Here is a 14481-nt window from a genome sequence, read left to right on the forward strand (position 1 = left end):
GAGGCCCTGGAGGGCCCTGGGAGCTTTGGGAAAACACACTCTGATCCGTCTTCAAAGCAGCCCTGAGAAGTGGGTGGGAGGCAGGGCTCAGTTGATGGAGCGGGAAGAAACTGAGGCATCCCCAGAGGCCAGCGCAACTGTGACAGAGAGAGGGGATGGAACAAAGGCTTGGGGGGCCTGGATGGGGAAGGTGATGGAAGATATGCAGGCTTGGGTGATACACATGCCTGGATTCAAGTCTCCTCAGCAAGTCTGCTAAGAGTAAGTTAGCCAGAGAATAAATCAGGCAAGAAAAGCAATGCCATTTCCGTCTTGAAGTCAGAGTAAAAATGCCTCCTTTCCCAGAACAGCATGAGATGAAATGCATCACCTGAGTGCAGATGCCAGCACCTAATAAGTGCTTAGGAATCACGCACCTGGGACTGTCCTGCTTCCTGCCTAAGAACCAGCCTGTGATGGGTGAGCTACCCGATCATGTCCACACTGGACACTTTCAGGGACCATGGTTTCTTGACTTTCTCTCGGTTGAAAGAAGTGTTAGTTGCTCAATCATGTATGACTCTTTGCAACCCCGTGAACTATACAGCCCTCCAGGCTCCTCTGTCCATGGAATTCTCCAGGCAAGAATATTGAAATGGGTGGCCATTTCCTCCTCCAGGGGATCTTCCCCACCCCAGAGATTGAACCCGGGATCTCCTGCATTGCAAGCAGATTCTCTACCGTCTGAGCCACCAGGGATGCCCAGTCTCCTCTTGGTTACATCGCCGTTAGGCCTCTTGTCATACCTCTCTGGACTCAGATACTGCATGGTGAAGGGTGACCAGTTCCCACCGTCCAGCTGGGATGCTGGTCCCGCCTTGGCTGCCCAGGAGAGACGCCAGGGGGAAGGGGGAGGGGAGGGAAAGCAAAGCCTGGCGGGAGGGGTTGATGTGTGTGACGTACCTACTTGGGCCCCTGCACCGCACACCTACGTCAGCCTCTCCTTGACTCCAGCCCGCAGCCAAAGTGAGATTTCCCCGTTGTTTCCTTGAGAAAATGGTGGCCTAGAAGGATAAGAGGCTTGCCCACGGTCACACGATGACCGAGGGGCATAGCCAGGGTCCACACCGTGGCCTTGGTGTCCCGCAAGCCCGTTGTGGAGTGTGGCTCCTGAGGCCAGAAACCCAGCTGGCGTTGGCGGCAGCCTGACACCCTGTCTTGCCCAATCTCCCAGCGCGAAGCTGAGGAAATGGGTGCTCTGAGGAATCGGGGAGGAGGTTTGAAGCAGCTGGAGTCAGTCTGGGGCCCACATCCCGCCTGGGGGTGGGGAGGCCGGGGAAGCGAGCCGGCAGTCCTGGGGCACTGACCACAGGCGCCAGCTGGCCCTGATTCAGCCTCCGGCATCCCTGGGAGCCTGAAGTAAGGCAGAGATGTCTTCCCCAGCCAGAGCAGGTCAGTCATCCAGCCAGGCACTGAGGGTACAGACCAGAACAGCACACAGCCAGGCCCTCCAGGGCGGCGGGTGACAGTAAGCCACACAGCTGCTGCCACCAAAGCTCGGAGCAGCAGCTTGTCCGAGGCGGTACTGCGCTCGGTGGCAGAGCTGGGACGGGAACCCAGCCCACCGTAGGCCACCGAGGAAGAGGGGCCCCAACGGTTAGGAGAGGGGAACAGACCCCGACTGTGTCATTTAGTGTTCAAATCGGGACACTTCGGGATTTAAATCGGGAATTAAAAGGGGTGTCCGTTAATAATGACACTAAGGACTTTCCTGCCAGTCCAGTGGTTAAGACTCCATGCTGCTAAGGCAGGGGGAATGGGGTTCGATCCCTGGTTGGAACTAAGCGCCCACACACTACGCAATGCCGCCAAAATATAAACAACTAAATAATGGAGCTAAGACAGTGGGCATAAACCAGGTTGCCCCAGGCGAAAAAGGACACAGGGTCGTGAACCACGAGCCTGTGATGCGCCAGCCACAGTGAGAGACTTCCAGGCCCCTGCATCGTCGTGTCAGCCCTGACAGGGGGTTGTTAGTATTATACCTCCATCTGAGGAGGCTCAAGGGGTACTAAAACCTGCTTAGAATCCCCAGGCCAACAGGCAGCTGCCAAAGGGGGTGAGTGGGTGGAATCCAGGTCCTGAGGGAAGAAAGGAGAAAGCAGGCCAGTAGTCGGCTGGCGCAGTCACCTCTGAAGGGTTTGTGGGGATTTCCATCCACTGTGATTGGGCAGTGTTCGTGGTAAGCGGGGCATATGACAGATGTATAGCTTTCCCCTCAGAGGAGCCCAAGGCAGCCCAGGATGGCAGAGGGCTCTGGGGATGGGGATGGGAGCAGAGGAGGGGTCTTGCACAGCCAGCAGGCCCCCATTGCTGGAGTTGCAGGAGAGCTAGAAGGAGCCACCACGTGCAGCCTGGCCTCTCTGGGTGGTGGCCTCTCTGGGAGGGAAGTCCTCAGCTTCCTTCCTTTTTTTTCTAAGTAGATTCGAAAGCAAAGCAGTCCAGAGCCTGAGAGGCAGGAGAGGGGACGCTGAGGGAAGCAGCAAGCTCAGTCAGGGCAGACAGAGGCAGGGCCCCAGGCCGGCTGGGCCAGGGCAGGGCCCGGGAGAGGTCTGCTGACCAACCTGGCTCAGGGCTGGCCAGGCCTGGGTAGAACCGGCCACAGGAGGCCCCGCCAGCCCCTCCACCTCCCGGGCCCTGAGAGTCCTGGGCATTGGCTGAGGCTGCTCCAAAGTCCCACTTCGATTCTGGGGCCCTGCTCCCCTTGTCTCACCTCCCAGCCCTCTGCTTTCTAACAGGAAGCACCTTCCTCTTTCTATGTTTCCCCCCTTGGCCGGTACCCAGCAATGCCCAGCCCAAAGTCAGGGTGACTTTCAGGAAACTGTCATTGTGAAAAACCCATACCACTGCCAACCAGCCGACTCCAACCACCTGGGGTGAGGTGCCCGTGACCAGGGCAGGCAGGGTGCTGAGCTGTGAGGAGTGCTCCGACTTCCTGTGGAGTAAGAGCTGGCAGCCCCCTCCACAGATTGCCATATACACACACTCATGCACAGACACACACACATGTGAACACACACACACACATGCATTCACACAGAGACATGCACAGTCATGCACACAGACACACGCACACAGAGACAGACACACACACATTGCACACGCTTGGTTGAGGGAGCCCCAGGGCAGGGAGCTAAGACTCCCCACTCAAGTACAATAACAGTTGATTCACCTGTTGAGTACTTGAGATGTGCCAAGAATTTTATATATGTTGTCATTAACTGAATTGCAACTCTATAAAACAGGCCTCACTTGGTAGAAGATTGTGAATGTATACTCACTTTATAGGTGGTAAAAATGAGTCTCAGAAACATGAACTGAGGTTCCCAAGCCACCCAGCTCATACGAAAGCTAGCACGCTTTCACAGCCAAGAGGTCTCTTTGGACCAACGAGAACTTCCCACCTGTATCCAGACCCCAAGCACGCCTACACGCACCCAGCGGTGTCTTCTCTGAAGGCACAAAGATAATGTGTAGTTTTCAGATGCAGCATGACCCCTCAGACTGACACATTTCGTGTGATACCTCTGGTCACAAAAACTGCCCTCCCTTGACCAGCCAGATTTCAGACCCCTCACAGGAAACAACCTCTCACTCATCTTCTGGCTTAGCCCCTCAGTTGTATCAAGAGGGTAGTGTTCGAGAGGGTATTTCATAACCGGGGATTCAATCTGGATTGGGAGGAATCCAGGAAGGCTTCCTGGAAGAAGTCACATTGGCTCCAAGACCTGAGGGATGCTCAGGTGTGGCCAGGCAAAGAGGTGGGAGAACATTTCAGACATAAGACACAACTCTTGGGAAGGGCTTGAGGAGTAGAGATAAGACCAGTATATCCAGAGCAGGCTTAGAGAAGGGGAGGGGTAGCTGGGGGTGAAGTTCAAAGGGTGTGCACAAACCAACTGCATAAGGAGTGCAGCCAGAAACCTCCAGAGACATTGAAGATGGGAGGCAAGGGAGCAGCTCTATCAGTTTTGTCCTTTTAAAGATCATCAGACAGTGGTTCTCAGCTGGGGGCGCTTTGCCCCCAGGGAACATATGGCACACGTGCAAACATGGTCGGCTGTCAACGCTGGGGGTAAGGGTGCTACAGGCATTAATCACCCATCCTGGGTGAAGGCCAGGATCCCACCAAACTCCCTGCTGTGTTCAGGACAGGCCCCTCCCACAACAGAGAATTGTCAGACCCAAAATGTTGGTTAGTGCTCAGCTTGAGACCATCCTGTAGATTCAGTTCAGTTCAGTTCAGTAGCTCAGTCATGTCCAACTCTTTGTGACCCCCATGGACTGCAGCACACCAGGCTTCCCTGTCCATCTCTAACTCCCGGAGCTTTCTCAGACTCATGTCCATTGCGTTGGTGATACCATCCAACCATCTCATCCTCCGTTGTCCCCTTCTCCTCCTGCTTTCAATCTTTCCCAGCATCAGGGTCTTTTCATATGAGTCAGTTCTTTACATCAGGTGGCCAAAGGATTGGAGTTTCAGCATCAGCATCAGTCCTTCCAATGAACAGCCAGGACTGATCTCCTTTAGGATGGACTGCTTGGATCTCCTTGCAGTCCAAGGGACTCTCAAGAGTCTTCTCTAACACCACACACAGTTCAAAAGCATCAATTCTTCGGCACTCAGCTTTCTTCACAGTCCAACTCTCACATCCATACATGACCACTGGAAAAACCATAGCCTTGACTAGACAGATCTTTGTTGGCAAAGTAATGTCTCTGCTTTCTAATATGCTGTCTAGGTTTGGTCATAGCTTTTCTTCCAACGAGCAAGCGTCTTTTAATTTCATGGCTGCAGTCACCATCTGCAGCGATTTTGGAGCCCCTCAAAAATAAAGTGTTCCCCCTAGATTAGAGGGGAGTGAAATGGAAGTGGGGAGGATGGTAAACCTGGTGGGAGAAGCAGGCGAGGGAAGTAGAGCCCCAGCTGTGAAAACGGGGAGCTCTGTGCCAACAGGACTGGGGATGGATGAGACGTGGCGAGAAACAGAATCAGCCCAAAGTTCCATCCATTCTGCTCCCACAATGCTTCTTATTTCCATTCTCCCTTTCACACTCACTGTCCTCTTACAGGGCTTCCCAGGTTCTTTACAAAGGTAAAGAACCCGCCTGCCAATGCAGGAGATACAGGAGACAAGGGTTCGATCCCTGGGTTGGGAAGATCCCCAGGAGAAATGGCAGCCCATTCCAGTAGTCTTGCCTGGAAAATCCCATGGACAGAAGAACCTGGGGGACTACAGTCAATAGAGTCGCAGAGTCAGACACAGCTGAGCACGGCACCGCTGCATCTTACATGGATGACTGCATCAGCTTCCAACTTATCTCTCCCCCTCCAGGGATGCCCTTCTCCACTACATGACATTGCCAGAGTGATGTCTCTAAAGCTCAGCTCTGGTCAGATCGCACCCTTGCTCTACAATCTTCCGTGGCTCCCAAAGACCAGAAAAATGAACTGGCGATGCCCACTTGGCATCCAAGTCCTCCCCCTCCTCCCTCGTTCATCCCCAATTCTACATCCCTGGCAGCACACATTTTTGGTTGCTTATCCAAAATTCATCTCCCCATCTTCTGAGTTAACAGAACACCAAAGTTATTTGATAATCTATTCTATTCTACACACATGCTTCCCTAGACCAGTCCTCTTGCCAGTAAGCAGGAGATAAAATTCTGGCCTTGGAGACATAGAGAGAAAAAGAGAAATGGAAACTTCTTGGAAAAGTTTCTTTGCCAGTCAGTAGACATTTGTGTGAAGAATGAGTCCCCAGCCCTCTCCTAGACACTGTCGTGTCTGTACTAGGTTCCTGAATTAGCGGCAGCCCTCCTGTGATTGGGGAGTTGGGGCGGGGGGGTGGGGGGATGGCCAAGGCAAACCCTGTGAGATGAGAGTGCAAAACAGAGGAGGAAAAACAGGGGTCACTGGAGAGGTCATGGAGGCACCATATTGGTGAACTTAGATGCTCCCTACTTTGGGGCTTCTTCTGTATGAAGGGACTTGAGATTGTCTGTTGCTCAGAGACAAACATCCTGATAGAAAATCACTGGCTCCAAACCCAACTCTCCCTTGAGTTCTGGTTCTGAGCCATCACTCGCGCTGTTTCCTCTGCCCATTCATGGGAATCTTACCCTTCCCTTAAGGACCAACCCAAATGTCACCTCTGATAGGAATCCTCCCAGGAACTCACTGAGCAGAAGCAGCATCTCAGTGGTCTGTGCTTGAGCTGCAACTTCACCCTAGTGTTCATCACTCTAGACTTATTTGCCTTAAGCCTGTTCCCACTGCTAGACTGTCAACTCCTAGAGGGGAGAATCCATGCATTATTTTTTTTAAAAAGGAATGGTAATGCTTTATTTTTCTAATTTTTAATATGGCTACCATATGATTTTTGTTTTTTTAATTTATTTTTTAATTGAAGAATAATTGTTTTACAGAATTTTGTTGGTTTCTGCCAAACATCAACATGTATTATTTATACCACGACGTCTTCTTACATCCTGAGGGGTATCTACCAACCGCTTGATCAGTTTCTGATAGTCCTTATTCCCAACTGTACTTGTTTCCTATTTTTACTATAACAAATCCCCACAGACTTACCAGTTTAAAACAATACAAATTTATTATATTATAATCCCAGGAGTCAGAAGTCCAGACTGGGTTTCAATGGGTCATATTGGCAGGATTGTGCTCCTTCCTGGAAATTCTAGGAGAAAATCTATTTGCTTGCCTTCTCCAGCTTTTGAGGCTGGAGTCTTGGCTCAGGGTCCCTGCCTCCATCTTCACAGCCAGCAACCACATCAGCCCAGCCTCTGCATCCATCATCACCTTTCCTCTGCCTCTGACCCTCCTGCCTCCCTCTCCTAAGGACCTTTGTGATTACATCAGGCCCTCCGGATAATCCAGGATAATCTCTGATCTCAAGAGCCTTAACTTAATTACATCTTGTGCAAAGTCCCTTTTGCCAGGTGAGGCAACATATTCACAAATTCCAGGAATCAGAATGTGGACATTTAAGAGAGGAAGCAGTACTCTGTCAACTCCACCCACTAGAGGCCTTAAAGAAGCCACTAGAAATTCATTAGAAGAACAGTAGTTAAGCTGCATCATCGAGATGAAGACAGAGATCTCAGGGCCAACACAAGCTCCTAAATATCATACAAATTTCCAATTTGATATTTCTCAGTCTTTAAGCAAGTAGAACCTTGTTAGGTGGGGGTCATAAAAGACTTGAACCAGAATTGGAACAGATAAGGGAAAAGGGAGCTGAGGAAGGAAGAATGCTAAGTCTCTGGTGTTTAAAGATTTGAGATCCATCCTCTCCAGGACAGGAGTGGTCCTAAACCCACGGCTGGGTTCTAGGGGCCCCAGGAGAACCAAGAGCTAAGACACAGAGGCTGGAAACTCAGTAGGGGCTGTGACATGCAACATTTATCTGTTCTCCAGGTCATGATCCCAAAGCCCTGCTTTCTGTTATCAAACAAATAAGGCCATCATGAGGCATTCGTTGGTGCTGACAAGTTGTTCTGTTATTTATACTTAGGTAGAATAAGGCTCCTGGTAAATAAGAACCAGAGCCCACAGAAGAAATCTCATGTGGCAGAAATTCAGCGCCATGATAGGCTGATGGAAGGGCCATTTTGCTGCCCCCAACATGGCAAGTCTGGTGGTGAAGTCCCTCCTCAGCTGCCTGGTCAGGACTAATGCCTGGTCCCCTCTGGACACCCGTGGGCCTTTGCACTTCTCTGAAGCTACTTCCCAGGGCTCTGTGTCCAGCAGACATGGAGGCTACCTCCCTGAGTGGACCCCAGCAAGGGACAGCTAGCTGCACCTTAAGAAGACCTTTCTGTCTGTTGAAAAGAGGAAGAGGAGAACCATGAGCAGAAGTTTAAAAAGGTTAACAGTGGCTACAGTCAAAATAATCAAAGGCAAAACACATTGCCTCCAATTCCCCTTTGAAGCTATTTCACAAACTGAATTCCTTTCCTTTGACCAACTTTCCCAATCCTCACATATTTACCTTGTGGGGGAAACTGGTATCCCCTCCCCCCATGGCACTGTCCACTCAACACGTCCCCCTGGAGCACCTCAACACCACCCGCAGCTCAGCTCCACAGATCATAGGCTCCAGCGAACGACCCAAAATTCTCACAATCACCCTCTGAGGAGGCCATTAGGCTCCCATTGTATAGATGAGAAACCTGAGGCTTGGAAAAATTAAGGGACTTGCCCAGAGTTCACAACCTGCTGATGAAGAACTGGGTTGGTATTGATTTTCAATTCTCCAAGCCCAGGGCTCTGCCCCACCACATAAGCAGTCCCCAGACCTTTGGCCTCAGGTACTTTTTACAGTCTTAACAATTATGCAGGCCCCCAGCGAGCTCTCATTTTTGTGGAGTCTATCTACTGATATTTGCTTCAATAGAAACTAAAATGTTTTTTTTAATTTATTTTTGACCACACCATGGCATGTGGGATTTTAGTTCCCCGACCAGGGATCAAACCCGCAACCCCTGCATTGGAAGCGCAGAGTCTTAAGCAATGAACCTTCAAGGAAATCCCCAAATTTTCTCAATTTTAATGTTCATTAATTCAACTGAAATAATAAGAAACCCATTTCACTTTAACATAAATGTGAAATACATAAGATATTATATATCTTTTCATGAAAAATAGCCCTATTTTTCAAAATAAAACAAAAATTACTGAGAAGGGTGGCACTGTTTTGTATCTGGCACATCTCCTTCATGCCAAGCTTAAGAGAAAGCAGCTGGGTTTCCATCTCTTCTTCTGCATTCAGGACTGTGTAATACATGGTTTGGATTAAAGCATAATGAATAAAATCCTAGTATCTCACAGACCCCCTGCAAGGGTCCCTGAACCAGACTTGGAGAATCACTGTGCCACATCATATCATATACCTCATTTCTGGTGCTCCAAACCCAGTTGTCTAGACGCATCCTTGCACAAAGTAGATGTCTTATGTGTTTGTTGAGTGCGTAAAGGAGCAAGTCCGGGGCACATGTGGGGGAGGAAAAGGTCCAGTTTCATACCACAAGGCAGGTTTAGGCTTCATCTATGAGCTTCCCCTGCCTACATGGGGTGGAACGAGAGAGAGAGAGTTAGCAAAATGTTCTACGTTGAGGCTGCTATGAAAGGTCGTTCAGGCTGTGGACTCTACAAGAACATCCAAGGGGGTGAGTGGAGGCAGGAATCCAGCCCAGGCTCTTTTCACCAAGCCTCATGCCCTGGCACAGGGAGAAGGAACGGGTGCATGTTCCTAATTCGTACAATGCTGCTGGGTGTGCCTGCAGTAGCCGAGGCCTCACCCCAAAGGTAAGTCTCCCAAACACAGCTGGGTGTAGCCAAGGATAAGCAAATCCCAGATTCTTGGACAGGGTGCCAGGACCTGCTAGGCTGAGCCAGAGACTGGACACAAATCCTCATTCCTGTACCTCTTAAACGGCAGGAACCTGCCTGTGGACCAACCACAAACGCAGACAGCAAGGGGCTCTGGCAGGCAGCCACAGGGATTGGCACCTACTGTATATGCCACCCTAGACTCCAGGAAAGGACATGAAAGAAACAGGCTACATGGTCTGCTGGTCTTTACTGTGCAACAGTGCTTCTTAGCCCTGGGATAGTTTGTGCCTTAGAGGACATTAGCCAATGTCTGGAAACATGTTTGGCTGTTACGATGGAGGGGTGGAGGGGGCAGAGAGGGCTGCTGGTATTTAGTGAGTGGAGCCTGGGGACACTGCTAAACATCCTCTAACGCACAGGACAGCCCCACACAGCCAAGAATATCCAGACCCAAATAGGAACAGTGCTGCGTTTGAGAAAACCTAGTGCAATGAAAAAACTACAGGCTCAGGCTTCCATGGTGGTTCAAAGAATCTGCCTGCCAGTGCAGGGGACATAGGTTCAATCCCTGCTCTGGGAAGATCCCACAAGCCTCATGGCAACTAACAGAGGCTGTGCCGCAACCATTGAAACCCGTGCTGCTAGGGTCCCGGCTCCACAACAAGAGGAGAAACCACAGTAAGAAGGCCACGCTGTGCAACTAGTGAGTAGCTCCCGCTTGCCACAGCTAGGGAATGCCTGTGTGCAGCAACAAAGACCAAGCAAAACTTAAATTAATACATCTTTTTGAAGGGGAAAAAAAAACTATAGGTGGTAAGCTCAAAGGTACTAGGTTCAAATCCTAGCTCAGCCAGTTGGTAATTCTATAATTCTGGGCAGGTAAGCAGCTTTTTCCTCTTCTGTAAAAGGAAGGGAATAAGACCTACCCTGTAAGATGGTTGTGAGGATCAAATGAAGGAGGGGGTCACCTAAAATTGCCAAGTGAGGGCAGTGATCTTGACCTCTGACTCCACCATGCTAGAAGCCACAGCAGCAGTGACAGTAACTCTTGTAGCCAGTGTCTGAGCTTCCCAGGTGGCGCTAGTGGTAAAGAGCCTGCCTGCCAATACAGGAGACTTAAGAGACTCGGGTTCGATCCCTGGGTCAGGAAGATCCCCTGGAGGAGGATATGGCAACCCACTCTAGTATTCTTGCCTGGAGAATCCCATGGACAGAGAAGCCTGGTGGGTTACAGCCCATAGACTCACAAAGTGTTGGACATGACTGAAGGGACTTGGCATGCACGCAGCCAGGGTCTGCCATCAGTGGCTGGCACTCTGCTGGCTTCCAGGTGAATGACAGGGGTCTCCACTTCCTCCCCGGAAGCTCACAGCCCAGCAGTCAAGTCAAAGTTCCAGGATTGTGGCTATTTCAGTCTACATGCATGTGAACAGAGACAGGAATGTTCAAAAATAAGACGGCTGATGGGTGGAAAGGATTTTTTTTTTCCTCTTTCTTCCAAAAAAAGAAATCTTTAGTGTTATTTTTATGTTGTTTTCCCATCAAAAGGAGACGGGGGAGGGCAAGTGAATTCAACCGGCTTTCAAAAAGTAAAACATGTAAAGGACTGAATCTGAACCCAAGTGTCCTTTATTGTAGGTCTTAAGAGTGGTCTGGGCTTAACTCTAATTTCTATACATCAAATCAATTTCTGGTGTGTGTTGATACGTGTCGATATTTGACAAAGGCAGATACTGGGACTCTTGTAAAGTGAAGAACAGTCCCCTTTATTTGCCTGCTCTGAGCATCTGCACTTTCATAGTGAGCAAATTGGGACCCGCCCACAGAAGTTGAGTGCCCTCTAAGTGCAGGTGTGTGTGGTGGGTGGGGGCAACCAGAGAAGACTTCCTGGAGAAGGTAAGACTGGGCCCACGTTTGTGAAAGCAGCCCTCAGCGGGGAAGAGAGAAGACTAGCTGAGAGCCAGAATGACACTGTGAAAACTCAAGGACAAAAGCCCCCAAACGAGGGGGAGGCCTTGGAAAGACACCCAGAGCCCCTCACCCCCCACCCCAACCCCCCAGGGGGCAGCTTGGCCTCCAGAGCACGCTGGGTGGAAAAGCCACGGGGCCAGGTAGAAATGAGTCACAAAGGTTTCATCACCGCAGCGCCCTTCAGTGTCTCCCTGGCCTGCTGCTGCGGAGCTGGGAGCCCGCCTTCTCACACTCACAGGCAGCGTGCCCACCCCCACCAGGAGGCCCGGCCGGGCTGATTCTGAACCCACACCCACCCCCTAGGATGCCCTGGGATTTCCTCCAGCCCCTAGGTCCCACACATACTCCAAACTGGGGTATCCCGAACGATGAACTTTCCCCTCTGAGCCTCAGCTTTCCTGTGTTGTTGGAATGAGGTCAGCGACATCCACCTTCAAGGGTTCCTCGATGAGACCATGGGGAAAGTGCTGCCTCACACCCACTCCAGTTTTACATTTTTACTTATTTATTTACTTTTGGCCATGCTGCGTCTCTGTTGCTGAGAAGGGGCTATCTGCTGCAGTGTGCGGGCTGCTCGCTGCAGGAGCTTCTCTTGTTGCCGATCTCGGGCTCTAGGGCGTGTGGGCTTCAGAAGCTGTGGTTCCCGGGCTCTCGAGTACAGTCTCAGTAGTTGTGGCGCGTGGGCTCAGTTGCTCCACAGCATGTGGGATCTTCCCAGACCAGGGATCGAACCTGTGTCTCCTGCACCGGCGGGTGGGTTCTTTACCACTGAGCCACCAGGAAAGCCCCACCCACTCCTTCTTAAGGAAGGGTGCGTCTGGCCCCCAACTCCCACACCCCACCCCTTCCGGCTGCCCCCTCCCTGGGCCTCTGCCCTGAAGGAACCAAACCCCATCGCTGACCCAACAAGCTCTTTTGAGAGATTCAGCCTGAAACACAAACAGGGAGGGATCTGAGACTTAGCGCTTGTACTAGAGCAAGATTTTGACCGAGATAGGCATGGAGGAGTAGACTTTGAATATCTCTCCCCTCCTGGCTGAAAACCCACCACTCTCCATACACTTTCACACAGTTAAATTCCCTTTGGCTGGGCACCAACTAAGTGTTGTGTCCTGTGCTGGGCATTTAGGTGCCCCACAAGGAAAACTTAGAGAAGGTAAGTAGCTAGCCAAGATCTCTGTGGCTAGCAGAGTTGGACTACATGATGCCTGAGAAAAAAGGTGATATTCCTTCTGTGGGACCACCTTCCCAACTACCTACTCACCTACCCTGCAACACACTCCCACATCATTTCACTCTCCCACTTAGGGCAGCGCTAGAGATTGACCAATCCACACCCACCCCCACGTCCTTCTCCCACGACTTCCTCTAGTAGATAGGTGGGAAAAGCAAATAATTCACTTCCCCATCTCCTTTGCTGTTAAAGGGGTCACCATATGGCACAATTGTGGCCGACCGGCGAAATCTAAGCAGAAGTTTGCTGGAAAGCAGGGAGGCAACTGGGAAAGTTTATGACTTTCCCAATAAAAAGTAAACAGCCCCAGCTGGTGTGATCTCTTGCTCCTTCCTCCTGCCTGGCCGATGGGCACGATGCCCATCTCGCAACCAGAAGGTCGAAAGTCAACACACCAAGATGGTAGGTCGAGAAGATCAAGAAAGCCTGGACCTGGGTGACATTGTTGAGTGTCTGCACCAGCTCTTGCCTGCCCATTCAGAAGTCTTGTTTTGTGAGGCAAATAAGCCCCTTCTTATTGAAGCCATGAGTTTTGAGTTTTCTGTTACATGTTGCCCAGTGCACTCTTACTACACTAGTCAAGTCATAATCCTACACTCCAGACAAAACACATACACACCCCTAAGCACCACCTTAGCAGCATCCCTTAATACTATGGACCCATATAATCACTCTCCTTCCTTCTTACACTACACCAAACAGCCCACCCACCCCAAGCCCTGCAGCCTGTACTCATGCACACTGTTAAACCACATGCCTTTCCCTACAGGGGGCTGACCAGCTCATTCCATCATCTGCTCCCTGATCCACCTCCCCACCATTCACCCTGCACTCATCACCTCTTCCTTCACCATCCTCTCTCCCCCTCAATCTTTGCAAACTGCCTCCCCCATCATGCAGTTGCTCTGAGAATAAAACTGATTTCTCCCGAAGACCAATGGAGGTTCTAGTCCTGTTTGTACTTCCTGAGTTTAGACAGGTTTCTTTATCTATCTAGAATCACGCACCCCTTCCACAGTGCAGAGAAATTCTCCTCTGTGGGGAGAAAAAAAAAAAAAAAAAACCTTTTGCCTTCTCTTTAAGAACTTTATTTCAAAACACCAGACCTTGTCGATCATTTGACAAACATGGTGTTGGGCAATGCCTCCAGGGGCCCACAGAGAGTCTCAGGAAGATCCCTCCATCAGAATGAGCAACTCGAGTTGCAAAGGGCTTCAAAGCAGCTAAGTGGCTCAGTCACTTTGATGGGGAACGGAGGAATGGGATAAAGAGGAGGAAGAGTCCAGACACCCAGAGAAAGGACCCTGCTTTCTAAGGCCACCGCCCTGATGACAGCAGAATGTACTGCTGCCCTTGGGGTGCACTGGCAGGAGGTGGGTGGCAGCCCCACCTGACACCACAGCATCTCATCAGTAAATATCCCATCCCTTGGGATTTCGATCTGAACTTCCACCCACTGACAGCACAGTTTTGTCACCCTACCCACAGCTCTGCCTGCTAAGAGAGAAGGGGCCTGCAGGCACAAACCCGGAGCAGAAAGCCCCAAAGAGTGGGCTGGAGACCAGGACAGCACCAGGGCAGATTCCCAGTGCCATGGCTCCTGAGTTGCATGATCCTGGGCAAGTCACTAACTTCTCTGTCTCAGCTGTGTTGTTTGTAAAATCTGGATAATAATAGTACCTACCTCCTAAGACTATTTTGAAAATTCAAACAGGTAATACAAAACACTGAGAAGAGCCCCTGGGGCTTGTGAGCATTTAGGTACAGCAACAAGGGACAGACATTGAGTGCCAGAAAGGTCTCACCTCCCTGGGAGACACCTGCTTCACCCTCCTGAAAGCTGAGATAAGCAAATAGCTGGAGAGCTGGAGACCCTGGGTTA

At 50.7% G+C, this 14481-nt stretch overlaps 1 long non-coding RNA gene across 1 annotated transcript in view; it reads right to left on the reverse strand.

The window, feature by feature from the left end:
- Positions 1-6672: 6672 nt before the first annotated feature.
- The window catches only part of LOC133260359 (uncharacterized), a 57275-nt gene continuing 49466 nt past the window's right edge, over positions 6673-14481 (reverse strand). The window contains exon 4 of the long non-coding RNA XR_009740783.1: positions 6673-12106. This is a non-coding gene — a long non-coding RNA (uncharacterized LOC133260359). The remainder of the gene's footprint in view (positions 12107-14481) is intronic.

This window comes from Bos javanicus, chromosome 14, assembly GCF_032452875.1.
Source record: "Bos javanicus breed banteng chromosome 14, ARS-OSU_banteng_1.0, whole genome shotgun sequence".
NCBI lineage: Eukaryota > Metazoa > Chordata > Mammalia > Artiodactyla > Bovidae > Bos > Bos javanicus.